A 12,469-nucleotide genomic window follows, 5' to 3' on the forward strand; every position below is an offset into this window, starting at 1 on the left:
CCTTTCATCTGTAAATGTCTTTACTTATCCTTTGGTTGTTTTCTCTTTCTTGTAGGGGTGTATTGGGTTAGTCTTATATATGATGTCCATACACCATGTTGTCAGTAACACTTAGCTCTTATACTGGCCAAAATGACTGACATTATGATTCCCCTTCTCCATCCCTCCAATACTGACACCATATTATATCTCACTTTTCATTTGACTTATGTTTCATCTACTATCTCAGATTTCCATACTTAATTTCATTGCATGAGAGGTTTGGTAAGGAATCCAAAATGGCAATTGTTATAGCCACATTGACTTTTACGGATCAGAACAACCACTGGGAGGCTAATGGTGCATTCAATTATAACCTACAATTTTATGGTACATAGAAAAGTCATGCCTCCAACCTTAAATCTACCAGCCTTCTCCCTCTCAATGTCATGCTCTTTCCAGTATCAATGCTAGATTTTAGTATTTACGCCATTAACTTTTAGTTTTACATCTGGCCGCCTAAAATATATTGCCAACTTCTTTAGCCATACAAGGATTTTTTTTGTTATGCAGTCAGTTAGAAATATGGCTGAATATGACGTAGAAGTCTTAAATAGAATTTGTTATTTCTATGTTATGTTTAGAGCTCAAGTGTAAAGGAGGTGTTGCAAAGCCACAGAATGCATGCCAACTCCCTCCTCCACACTGCTCCAACTGATTGACATCTAGGGCTCAGAGGTGGTTGAGGGATATATATGCTGCGACTTGAACTGCCTCCTTGAACCTTGAATTTTAAACATGATTTAGAGTTGACTGTTTCCCTTTAAAATGTGAGAGATATACAGTAGTTGTCAGGTGTCACAGAGTAATGTAAAGAGAGTTTAAAAGTAGAGTCAGACTGTGTATGTACTGTCAATGACTGTGTGGATAGGGTTGGCAGAACTCCCGTGGTCTCTCCTAAAAGTCCAGTATTGATTTTCTCTGTTCTTTACTCAAAGATTCAGCTATTAACCATATAAATCTATGTATCACAGAGCTCAGCTCCTCTCTTTCTATTATATCCTGCTCTCAGATAGAGCAATATAAGGGACGGAGACTAAGGCCCAGAAACTCTAGGCCACATCAATTTGACACAGGGCTGCAAATTTAAAAGTAGTTTTTTAGGACAATAACTGCATAACCTGTCGAACGAACCCCAGGAGAGATCTTGGATTAAAAGCTGCTATCTGAAGGTACAAGCGGTTTGGGGGGGGGGGGGGCAGATTGTGGGTACAGAGTCGCTATAAGTCAATTGAGAAAAAAAGGCCATTACTGAATAAAACCATTAGTGATTACAGCAAGATATAACACATTTCTATTACTAGTATACATGGGTACTATGATACAGGGAAACAAATCACAATGGTAAATGGTCATTGGACATAGTCATTGAGGAATATAGGAAAATGTTCAAAGAGAAAAAAACATATTTACAAATGAATATTTAATTATCAAAAGAAACATGGAGAAGACAATTTGTACATCACAAGCTTTCTAGAGCCTTTACAAATATTCATTAGTAAAGAATTCCGCATTATGACCGTAACACCTTGACACCTATGTATCTTTATAAACAGAGCACAAATAACAGTAGACATCAAACAGTTCATTATGAGAGGAGACTTAGAAGGAACAGTCTAGAGCATCATTAATATAGAGTGTCCAGCATCATCACAGAAGGGATGGTGAATAGGAAGACAGCGTAGTAATTGAATCAATCAGTCATTTGCTTTCTGATGCTGGGCCCAGGCTGTAGGTCAGCAAGTCATCAAAAGCTGTGGCAAATACACTAATTACTACTCTACAGGACAAAGCTGTTCACTCACGGCCGTCTTTAACTCTGCACTCCCTGGACTGATGGGAAAAATCCCTCCTCGTTCAAGGATTTAACATTCTCAACCTGTATTCTAAGGCATAAATATTGTGTAGAAAACTTCACAATAATCCCATAGATACAGTATAGAGCAGAGTTCCTTAACATGTGTTATCTAGCCTTTCAGGCATGCTTGGAAGTGTAGTTTTAAAGTATGTTATATTAGGTATATATTTTCCAGTTTGTAAAGGTCTCCATGTAAACATACAGGTAATATAACTGAATTGCTTATTTATTACGATGGTTTCCCACTAGGTACAGAAGCCACATTCTTCTTCTTTCCTTGGGGAGCTAAATTTGGTCTTTAAAACAACAAGTTTTTCAACCAAACCTGAAATACCCCTTTAAGTGTGCCTTTTCATCCTGCATGTGATGTATATATGGAGTCTTTATGTTGGTGCATAGTACGGTAGTATGTGCTACCATACTTTGTAATTATTTTACAAACAATAAGGAGGAAATGATGGCTCATGGCTGTTCAGTAACCTCAGGACATATAAGCTGCTATCCAAGCTGCCATACAAGTGCCATTGGTGTGCTGTAAATATAGAATTTTATGATGAAGCATGCCACTTTTTATTTTTTTGTTCGATGTGTACATATTTTGACATGGAAACCTCCATATGTTCCCACATGATATTGGAGCTGTTGAAGGGTACAGTAAAAGGCTATGTTCACAAATTTATTCCTCTCCAATTTTTAAAAGGAAAAATTATGTCCGTCATTTTGAGTTCAAAACGACAACTGTGATTTCGCTGTTGGTACATTATTCTAGTGTAGGTGGACTAATTGGCCTTCGGATGTGTCTTTAACTGAAAAGTCCATTGTACTTTATAGCAATAACGGTGAAAGGATGGTGAAATAAGAAAAACTGTCTGTAAACAACTAAAAAATAACGTCCAATGTCCGCAAAAATTTGTCATGATTATTATTTGGACGTGCGCGCAGACAACCTCCGTCATTTTATACACTGTGTGCATTGGACGTCCATCATACCATTGACTTCAATGCATCGCTGCAATAACGGACACCTTTTAAAATAGAGAAGGCGGGCGTCTTAGCCAAGGTCCTAATGGTCTATTACAGCTCTGTAATAGGAAAGGACTGGCTGTGTAATACCAACGTACCTTAGACAAGGCAATGGAACATGATGTAAACAGGGCTATATTTATTGCCAATAAACATTCATGTTAACTATTCATACTGCCATTTCATTTACAACAGTACACCCCTGTGTGCTCGACCACTCGGTAATTAGAAGAGATCTGGGGAAAGCTGCTCGTTGATGGTTCAAGTAGCAAAATAAATGAAGATAAAATTTAATACAGCAAACCTTATTTAAAAATCTATATTTTCTGACTTTATAGTCAATGGTATTCAAAGGGTAATGGTCACTTAAACCCTTCTAGTGTTAACAAGCATTTCATTTTAAATTTAGTTTTTAGGAAAAATCCTAAGGTTATATTGACATATTTTCCAGCTACTATTAGGATATCATGATGTCTACAGTACATGTAATACTTGCTTACAAGATAAATATTTAAAGGGGATGTGCTGCATTTATTTTTATTTATGGGCAAGGCTCTGCTATTTTCTGCTGTTGCCCTTACTTAGCAGTAGGGGAAGCAGGGAATAGCAGAGATATGGCTGCATTGCACACATGCCTGTTTCTGGTACTATGTATTTCTAAATAGCTTTATAAAGTGCCAGACCTCAAACTCTCTATCTTTAGTACTGGATATGGCATAAAGTTAAGCTATTTAGAGATGTTTTAACACTACAAAGCTAATGTGTACAAATTCATAATTGCAACTATGCAGCTATGTTCACACAACGTTAGAGATGAGCGAATCGGGTTCGGGTTCGAGTCGATCCTAACCCGAGCGTTCGGCATTTGATTAGCAGTGGCTGCTGAACTTGGATAAAGCTCTAAGGTTGTCTGGAAAACATGGATACAGCCAATGACTATATCCATTTTTTCCACATAGCCTTAGGGCTTTATCCAAGTTCAGCAGCCACCTCTAATCAAATGCCGAAAGTTCGGGTTCGGATGGACTCGAGCATGCTCCAGGTTCGCTCATCTCTACACAACGTATAAAAAACGGCCTGCCGTTATTTGGAAATAATTGACACGATCATTATTTCATTGGCCATTTCATCGGCAAACAACGGTCATTGTTCAATACATTGTGTGATACAACGGCCGTTGTTTGCATTGACACAATGCAAATCATTGCATTATCAAAAGAACAGCCTTTGTATAAACTGAAAACAACAGCCATTCCTTTCATAAAGAGCACATTGTGTGAACATAGCCTAAATGTGTGTGTGTGTTTGTGTTTGTATATATATATATATATATATATATATATATATATATATATATAGACATTTGAGCTTTGTTACTTCATTTTATGCACGCACAGAAACTGTACGGCTCCACACAGGTTTCCTTTAACACTATATTATGGACCTGTATGGGCTGCTATACTGTGGATCCATAAGGCACTCTATTTAAACAATGCTTGGGTAGAAGAAGGTATTTCAGATTATCTTTGCCCTCGTTATACCCAATGAAAGTTACCTTGGTGATGATTTTTTTTGGCAACTTGAAATTATGAAAGGCAATGCACCATATAACATTTACTGTAAATCATTCAGTGGTATGCTATAATAAGGTGATGGTCTGGCATGTAAATTATATACAAGACAAATGAGCCTTAGTGTTGTATGTTTGCAGTTTCCATGTAAACTATTTTGTGATGGATTAATTCACTTCCCATGGCATAATGTCATAGGAATGCCATTCTATATAATCAAAATCATGCCGCACAATCTAGACATGGTGTACACAATGGCATGTTTACCGTGGAGCTACTCACTAATGTACTAAAGTGGAGGTGAAATATGTATGGAAATTTATGTATTCGGCTATGTTCCCACAACGTTTTTTTTTTGTCAGTTTATAAGTTTACAACAGGAAGCTGAAAACAAGTGTAAACATAGCCTTTAAAGGGGTTATCCAGCACTACAAATACATGGCTTTTCCCCTCTCTTGTCTCCAGTTCAGGTGTGATTTGCAATTAAGCTCCATTTACTTCAATGAAACTGAGTTTGAAACCCCACCCTGTGTGTGAACAACTAAAAAATAATGTCCGCTGTTTGCAAAAGACGTCCAAAAATAATTGTGGTGGGCTATGTTCACAGTACATTTAACAGTGTCTGTTGCATAGCAATGGACACTGTTAAACTGCATTTAGGACATTCCTGCAGAGGAACGTCCTTTTTTTACTATTGACTTGCGGGTAACGTTGGGTGTACCAGCAAATTAATTAGCCATAACAATTAATTGATAACATAACACTGTGTGAACACAGCTGGCGGCATTGACTTCAATGCAATGTGCCCAGTAGCAGATTATAATAGGTCCTTTTCAGGCAGTAGCGGGGGGCCCTGAGCTCCTGGGGGGCCCATGGCCACTCAAAAAGATTTATACTTTCAGTTGTGTTCTGTCTCCTGGCTACAGTTCTGCCATGATTTGCAAAAAATTGCTGCTTTTTTACCACAATTTTGCACAATTCAGGGCATCATGACATTATCTATCCTGTACTATGCACACCACACTAGTGCTGCCATAGTTACAGTGGGATAGGGGGGCCCAGACTTGGTGAACAGCCCGGGGCTTATGGCAAAGTTAATCTGCCCCTGAATGTGCTCCTGCAGTAAAGAAAAGATGCTGATTCCATTGCAATCAGCGTCCATTCTTTACTTAAAAACAACATTGTGTGAACATAGCCTAACTGTGTAACAGTTAAAGACCAATAAAGAAACAACTGAACCTCTGAGGTATTACAACATATAAATTTTATTTGTTAAAATTACACATAAATAAATAAAAAAATAATGAATAGATAAATACACAATGAACCATGGCTGACAAAATTGTTAAAAAAATGACAAACATACAATGAGGGGGCTGCTGCAGATGGACACTAGCAACTAAATAAGTAAATGATTTAAGTAAATAAATAAATAATTTAGATGAGAACAGGTGGACTAGAAGTGCTAAATACGGTGCCCAGAGATCTATGTGTAAATACTATATAATAAATACACCAAAAAGGTGCGATAGATAAATAAATAACACATGTGTCTCAATAGATGCAAAAAATAAATAAATAAATAAATGGATAAACACAATGTCCTACCATAAATAGTGGAGATCAAAAAGTGTCCACCGGCGGCCCCCACCCCAACGCACGTTTCGGCGTAGCCTTTTTCAAGGGGTACCTATCAACTGGAGGGTCGCACTATAAATACCCAAAGAGCCACTAGGAGAACCAATCACCTGACCGCCCCGCACATGAGGTGCATTACATACAATCAAGCTACCTACTCAATACTACTGCCGCTTCCAGATGCGACCGGCGTCCGCGCCTCAGGCGCAACGTGATGACGCTTGCGGTCGCATGATGGTATGATGCCTCTATGATGCGTGAATGCGCCGGTCACGTGTGCAGCGTGATGACGTGCAAACCCGATAAGTCACGTGATGTATTTGTCACGTGACATACCCGTGTGACGCGGACGCACGTAGGTCACATGTGCGGAAGAACACAGTGTGCCTACGCGCATGCGCCTCACCCGGGCAGAAGAGAGACAAAGACTACTGCCATCTATAGGCCATATGGGGATAATACACTATAATGGATAAATGAATCATAGACCAATCATACACCAATGGGCTATCTGTGAATACAATAAAGATATATATACTAGTGGACAGAATGCATTAAAGGAAGAAATATATATAAAAATAACAATAGATTAATGAAAGTAATAATAAATGAGAACAAAATAGATACAAAATCATGATAAATAAATATGCAATACAAATATAAAGTGTGAACCATACATAACCTCACTGGCCATAATCACTATAATGAATATACATACAACATAATAAATGACTAAATAAAGGGAAAAGAGTATCCCTAATAGGAAGAAAACATAATTATGGATCAAAAAAGACATAATTTAGAAACTAAAAACTATATAAATATACATATATATACACATAAGATAAGTGAGATAGAAGTGAATGAAAATAAAAATATATAAATATATAAGTATATATACGTTAAAAGTGCAGCATTTGAAAAAAACAGTGATAAAGTGCAAGTGCAATAAAGTGCAACACGTGTATAGTGCAAATTATAACACACCTACTGGTACAGCGATGAAAAAACATCACGTATCAGAGGAGTGATGTGAGACCGTGTGTAAAAAATATATATATATCTAAGTGATAATAAATGAAAAAATGGATGAATACATGAATAGAAATATGTGTATACGGATGTCATTCTATATATGGCCAGCGAGGTAAGAGGATACGCATAAAAAAATGTATACACAATATATATATAAGATGAAAATGAAAAATAGAAATAGATGTAAATAAATAAATATAAATAATGAATGAAAATGGAATGTATAAAATAATATTAATAAAAATAATAATAAATAAATAAAATAAATAATGAAAGGTGATAAATGGTTGATTAAAGAATAACAAAAAAAGGGGAGGGGAGGGGAGGGGAGGGGAGGGGACTGCCCCAATCATATGAATACGGACAAAATGGTAAGAAAAAAACCCAGGAGGTAAAATAAAAGTGATATAGATAAATATAAAAATATAAAAATAAATATAAATATAAATATAGATATAAAGATAATAATAATGATAAATAAAAATAAAAATAAAAATAATAAATATAAAGATAAAAATAAATAATAAATAATAATAAGTAATAATAAAAAATAGTAATATATAAATAATAATGAAAAATAAAAAGAAAAAATTATAATAAAAGGAAAAATATTTGAAAAAATAATAATAAGAGAAAAAAAATAAGAAAAAAAGGAGAAAAAATCACAACCAAAAATGCAGACGTCCATAACAAACGGGTTGTAAAAAAGTATATGAGTACTCAAATAAAGAGTCCATGTTGGAAAGTCACAACAGATGTATCCCAGGGTGTAGATAGGAAGATAAGTGATGGAGCTTTGCGATGAGAAGATCAGGCATGACAGGAAAAAGGGGACTCCCAAATGGCAGGTGTAACCAGTATTATATCTCAAGATCTAAAAGGATAAACCACAAAATTATAAATGATTAAAAATAGAACATACAATAGAGCAATATAATATAACAATACCTATGTGACTATAAAAATAAAAACATGACCCATACCCGGGCGCAGCGGTCAGAGAAAAGGTGCATAACTCAAAATTTCGTTCAGGCCATTTGGAAAGACAGTCCTAAGCCTCCAAATCCATCGGCTCTCACATTGAGCGAGGCGTTTAGCATAATTGCCTCCTCTCAATCCCATCTGTATTCTGTCGATGCCTCTTACTTTGAAACCCGTGGGGTCGCAATCATGGAAGCGCCAAAAATGTTTTGCCACAGGCTTCAAACCCTCTGGACTCTCCATGTCTGATGCTCGTGAAATGTCCCTCACGTGTTCACGAACCCTCGTCTTTAACTCTCTGGTCGTGAGTCCAACGTAGATTTTATTACAGGGGCATGTTGCATAGTACACCACCATCTTGGTTGTGCATGTTATATGTTGTGTAATTTTATAATTACACTCACCCGAGCTATCCAAAAAGTCAGTCGCTCTCTCCATATTAGGACAAGCGATGCAGTTGCCACAGGGAAAAAAACCCCATTGGGGACCCTTGGACCCAAATATCTTACCTGGGGGTTTTGCTTGATGTTCACTCTTCACTAAGATATCCCTGAGGCTCCTAGCTCTGCGTGCAGTGATTGCTGGTTGAGGGGGTAAATAGGCACGAAGCGTAGGATCTGCAAGTAGGACAGGCCAATGTTTAGCCAAACAGTGCCTCATACGCTCCCATTGGCAATGATAATTGGTGAAAAATCTTACCACTGTGTCTGACGGTTGACGATTGGCTGGTGATAGGAGTGTGGGTCGAGGAGTATTCTTAGCCCGTACATATGCTCGTTTTAAAGATCGATGACTATATCCCCGACTCAGAAAACGCTCCCTAAGTTCCTTTGCTTGTCTCTCAAAATCTTCAGTAGAGGAGCAAATTCGTCTAATGCGGAGATATTGCCCCACTGGAATAGCTCTGATCGTGGAGGGGGGATGTGAAGATGAGGCATGTAAGTATGAATTTGCTGCAGTTTGCTTCCGGAACACATCAGTCTGTATATATCCATTAGCGTCTCTGCGGAGAGTAACGTCCAAGAAATCAACGGAATCATGGCTGTACGTGTATGTGATTTTAATGTTACGGTTGTTACTGTTCAGATTTTGGATGAACAAATGCAGTTGATCCATGTTTCCCTGCCAGATCATGAAAATGTCGTCGATGTAGCGCGCCCAAAAAAGGACGCGGTCCATCGACGGCAGTCCATGATCTGACAGGAATAGGTCCCTCTCCCACAGCCCCAGGAACAAATTCGCGTACGAGGGCGCACAAGACGCCCCCATAGCGGTGCCCTGGAGCTGCAGGTAGAGGGACCCCAAAAATGAAAAAAAGTTGTGGGTAAGTGTAAACTGAAGTAGTTGACTTACCAAGTTGCCCATCCATTTTTCAATAGAACTGCTCTCCAGGAAGAACTTCACAGCGGCTATACCGTCTTCGTGCCTTATACTTGTATAGAGAGACTCCACGTCGCATGTGACCATCAGCATATTGTCTTCCAATTGGATCCCCTCTATTTTACAAAGGAAATCAGATGAATCCTTAACGTAAGATGGCAAACACTCCACAATTGGTTTAAGCAAGTGGTCAATGTACTTACTCACATTTTCAGTAAAGCTATTATTCCCCGAAATTATCGGTCTTCCTGGTGGTCTTGTTAAATTCTTGTGCACCTTCGGGAGAAGATAAAGTGTCGGAATGGTGGGGTTCTGAACTGTAAGAGCAGCGTGAAGGTCCTTGGAAATGATACCCTCATCCTCCGCCTGAGAGAGAATCTCTTCCAGGCTGCAGGTATAAGACAGCAGTGGGTTAAAAGTCAATTTACGATAACACGTATTGTCACGTAACTGGCGGAAGGCTTCAGTCTCGTACATATGTTTGGGCCATATGACAGTATTACCGCCCTTATCGGCTGGCTTGAATGTAACATCATCCATTGATCTGAGTTTTCGTATGCTGGTTCGTTGATCATGAGATAAATTGTCATGCTGAATACTGGTTGGAATTTGTGATAATTCCTGTTCAACCAGTCGTACAAAAATGTCTATGGAGGGACATAGATTCAGTGGAGGAAATTTTTGTGATTTCTTTCTTATGCATACAGGGACCTTACCTTCATCCTGAGGTTGTTGTTCTCTTAGAAGAGCATTTAAAGTGCGTAGTGCTTCCTGCTCATTTGCAGAGGGAAACAACTCTTCGCATTCATTGCGGTGATGCCATTTTTTAAACATTAGGGCCCTAGCAAAGAGATGCAGATCTTTGGTCACCGTAAAATTATCAAATTTAGCACAAGGGGAAAAGGTTAGACCCTTCTCCAAAATTGACAGATCTGTAGGAGATAATGTATGTGTAGACAAATTAATTACCTTGGGGTTGCCAGGACCACCTGTTGCTCCTCTTTGCAGGTCAGATCTCTTACGGCTTGAAGTAAATTTCTGGTCCCATTTGCGCTTAAATCTCTGTTGGGGATGATAACCAGTCGCTCCCCCGGCGTCACTCCGATCACTTATGGACGACATCGATGATACTGACATTGATCGATTTCTGGATCTAGTCACCCGTCTGGTCTGCCATTTGTACATTCTCTTTTGTTGGAAATCATTTAGATCTCTCGACAATTTCTTACTCTTTACATCTTGTATATCCTTCTCCCACGTAGCAAATTGGGAATCCATCTGTTTGCGAAACGTTTCTGCCTCTTCCTCATTCATTTTACTAGTGAGCTCTTCCTGGAGGCGTTCTAGCTCAGGATCAAGCTGTTCCAATGATCTTTTGTTAAGACCAATAAGTAATTCCATAAATTTGTGTGAACTATTAGTGCAAACCTCCTCCCATTGGGCTGTAAACATCTCATCATCGACTGGAAATGATGGGAAGACTTGTATACGTAAACCACGAGGAACTAGTTTACGTTGTATATAATTTTCCAAATAGGCTCTATTCCACCATGTTTTAGTACGTTTGTGTAAGAGCTGACTGAATGTTTTTTGTAAACCCTGCACATCTCTCTGACCGCTAGCACCCTCAGCCGTAGATTCATTGTTGAACACCTTTTCCAATTGAGATTGCCAGGACCGTTCCCTGGATTTGTAGTCCATGATACTACTGACTTAAACCACCTGTGGATAAACACAGAAATAATCAATAACACATATATAAAGTCTGTAGAGCTCCACCATACAAGATACTACCTGTATTTACTCTAATGTATGGGGAATAAATGAAAAATGTAAAGAAAAAAAAAAAAAAAAAAAAAAACTTCGGGTTCTAGTAGCAAGCTAAAGACCAATAAAGAAACAACTGAACCTCTGAGGTATTACAACATATAAATTTTATTTGTTAAAATTACACATAAATAAATAAAAAAATAATGAATAGATAAATACACAATGAACCATGGCTGACAAAATTGTTAAAAAAATGACAAACATACAATGAGGGGGCTGCTGCAAATGGACACTAGCAACTAAATAAGTAAGTAAATGATTTAAGTAAATAAATAAATAATTTAGATGAGAACAGGTGGACTAGAAGTGCTAAATACGGTGCCCAGAGATCTATGTGTAAATACTATATAATAAATACACCAAAAAGGTGCGATAGATAAATAAATAACACATGTGTCTCAATAGATGCAAAAAATAAATAAATAAATAAATGGATAAACACAATGTCCTACCATAAATAGTGGAGATCAAAAAGTGTCCACCGGCGGCCCCCACCCCAACGCACGTTTCGGCGTAGCCTTTTTCAAGGGGTACCTATCAACTGGAGGGTCGCACTATAAATACCCAAAGAGCCACTAGGAGAACCAATCACCTGACCGCCCCGCACATGAGGTGCATTACATACAATCAAGCTACCTACTCAATACTACTGCCGCTTCCAGATGCGACCGGCGTCCGCGCCTCAGGCGCAACGTGATGACGCTTGCGGTCGCATGATGGTATGATGCCTCTATGATGCGTGAATGCGCCGGTCACGTGTGCAGCGTGATGACGTGCAAACCCGATAAGTCACGTGATGTATTTGTCACGTGACATACCCGTGTGACGCGGACGCACGTAGGTCACATGTGCGGAAGAACACAGTGTGCCTACGCGCATGCGCCTCACCCGGGCAGAAGAGAGACAAAGACTACTGCCATCTATAGGCCATATGGGGATAATACACTATAATGGATAAATGAATCATAGACCAATCATACACCAATGGGCTATCTGTGAATACAATAAAGATATATATACTAGTGGACAGAATGCATTAAAGGAAGAAATATATATAAAAATAACAATAGATTAATGAAAGTAATAATAAATGAGAACAAAATAGATACAAAAT

The 12,469-nt window shown here is 38.3% G+C and overlaps 1 protein-coding gene across 2 annotated transcripts in view; it reads left to right on the forward strand.

The window, feature by feature from the left end:
• ERBB4 (erb-b2 receptor tyrosine kinase 4) overlaps positions 1–12,469 on the forward strand; it is a 715,736-nt gene that overhangs the window by 687,416 nt on the left and 15,851 nt on the right. The window lies entirely within an intron of this gene.

Source organism: Dendropsophus ebraccatus, chromosome 9, assembly GCF_027789765.1.
Source record: "Dendropsophus ebraccatus isolate aDenEbr1 chromosome 9, aDenEbr1.pat, whole genome shotgun sequence".
Taxonomy (NCBI): Eukaryota; Metazoa; Chordata; class Amphibia; order Anura; family Hylidae; genus Dendropsophus; species Dendropsophus ebraccatus.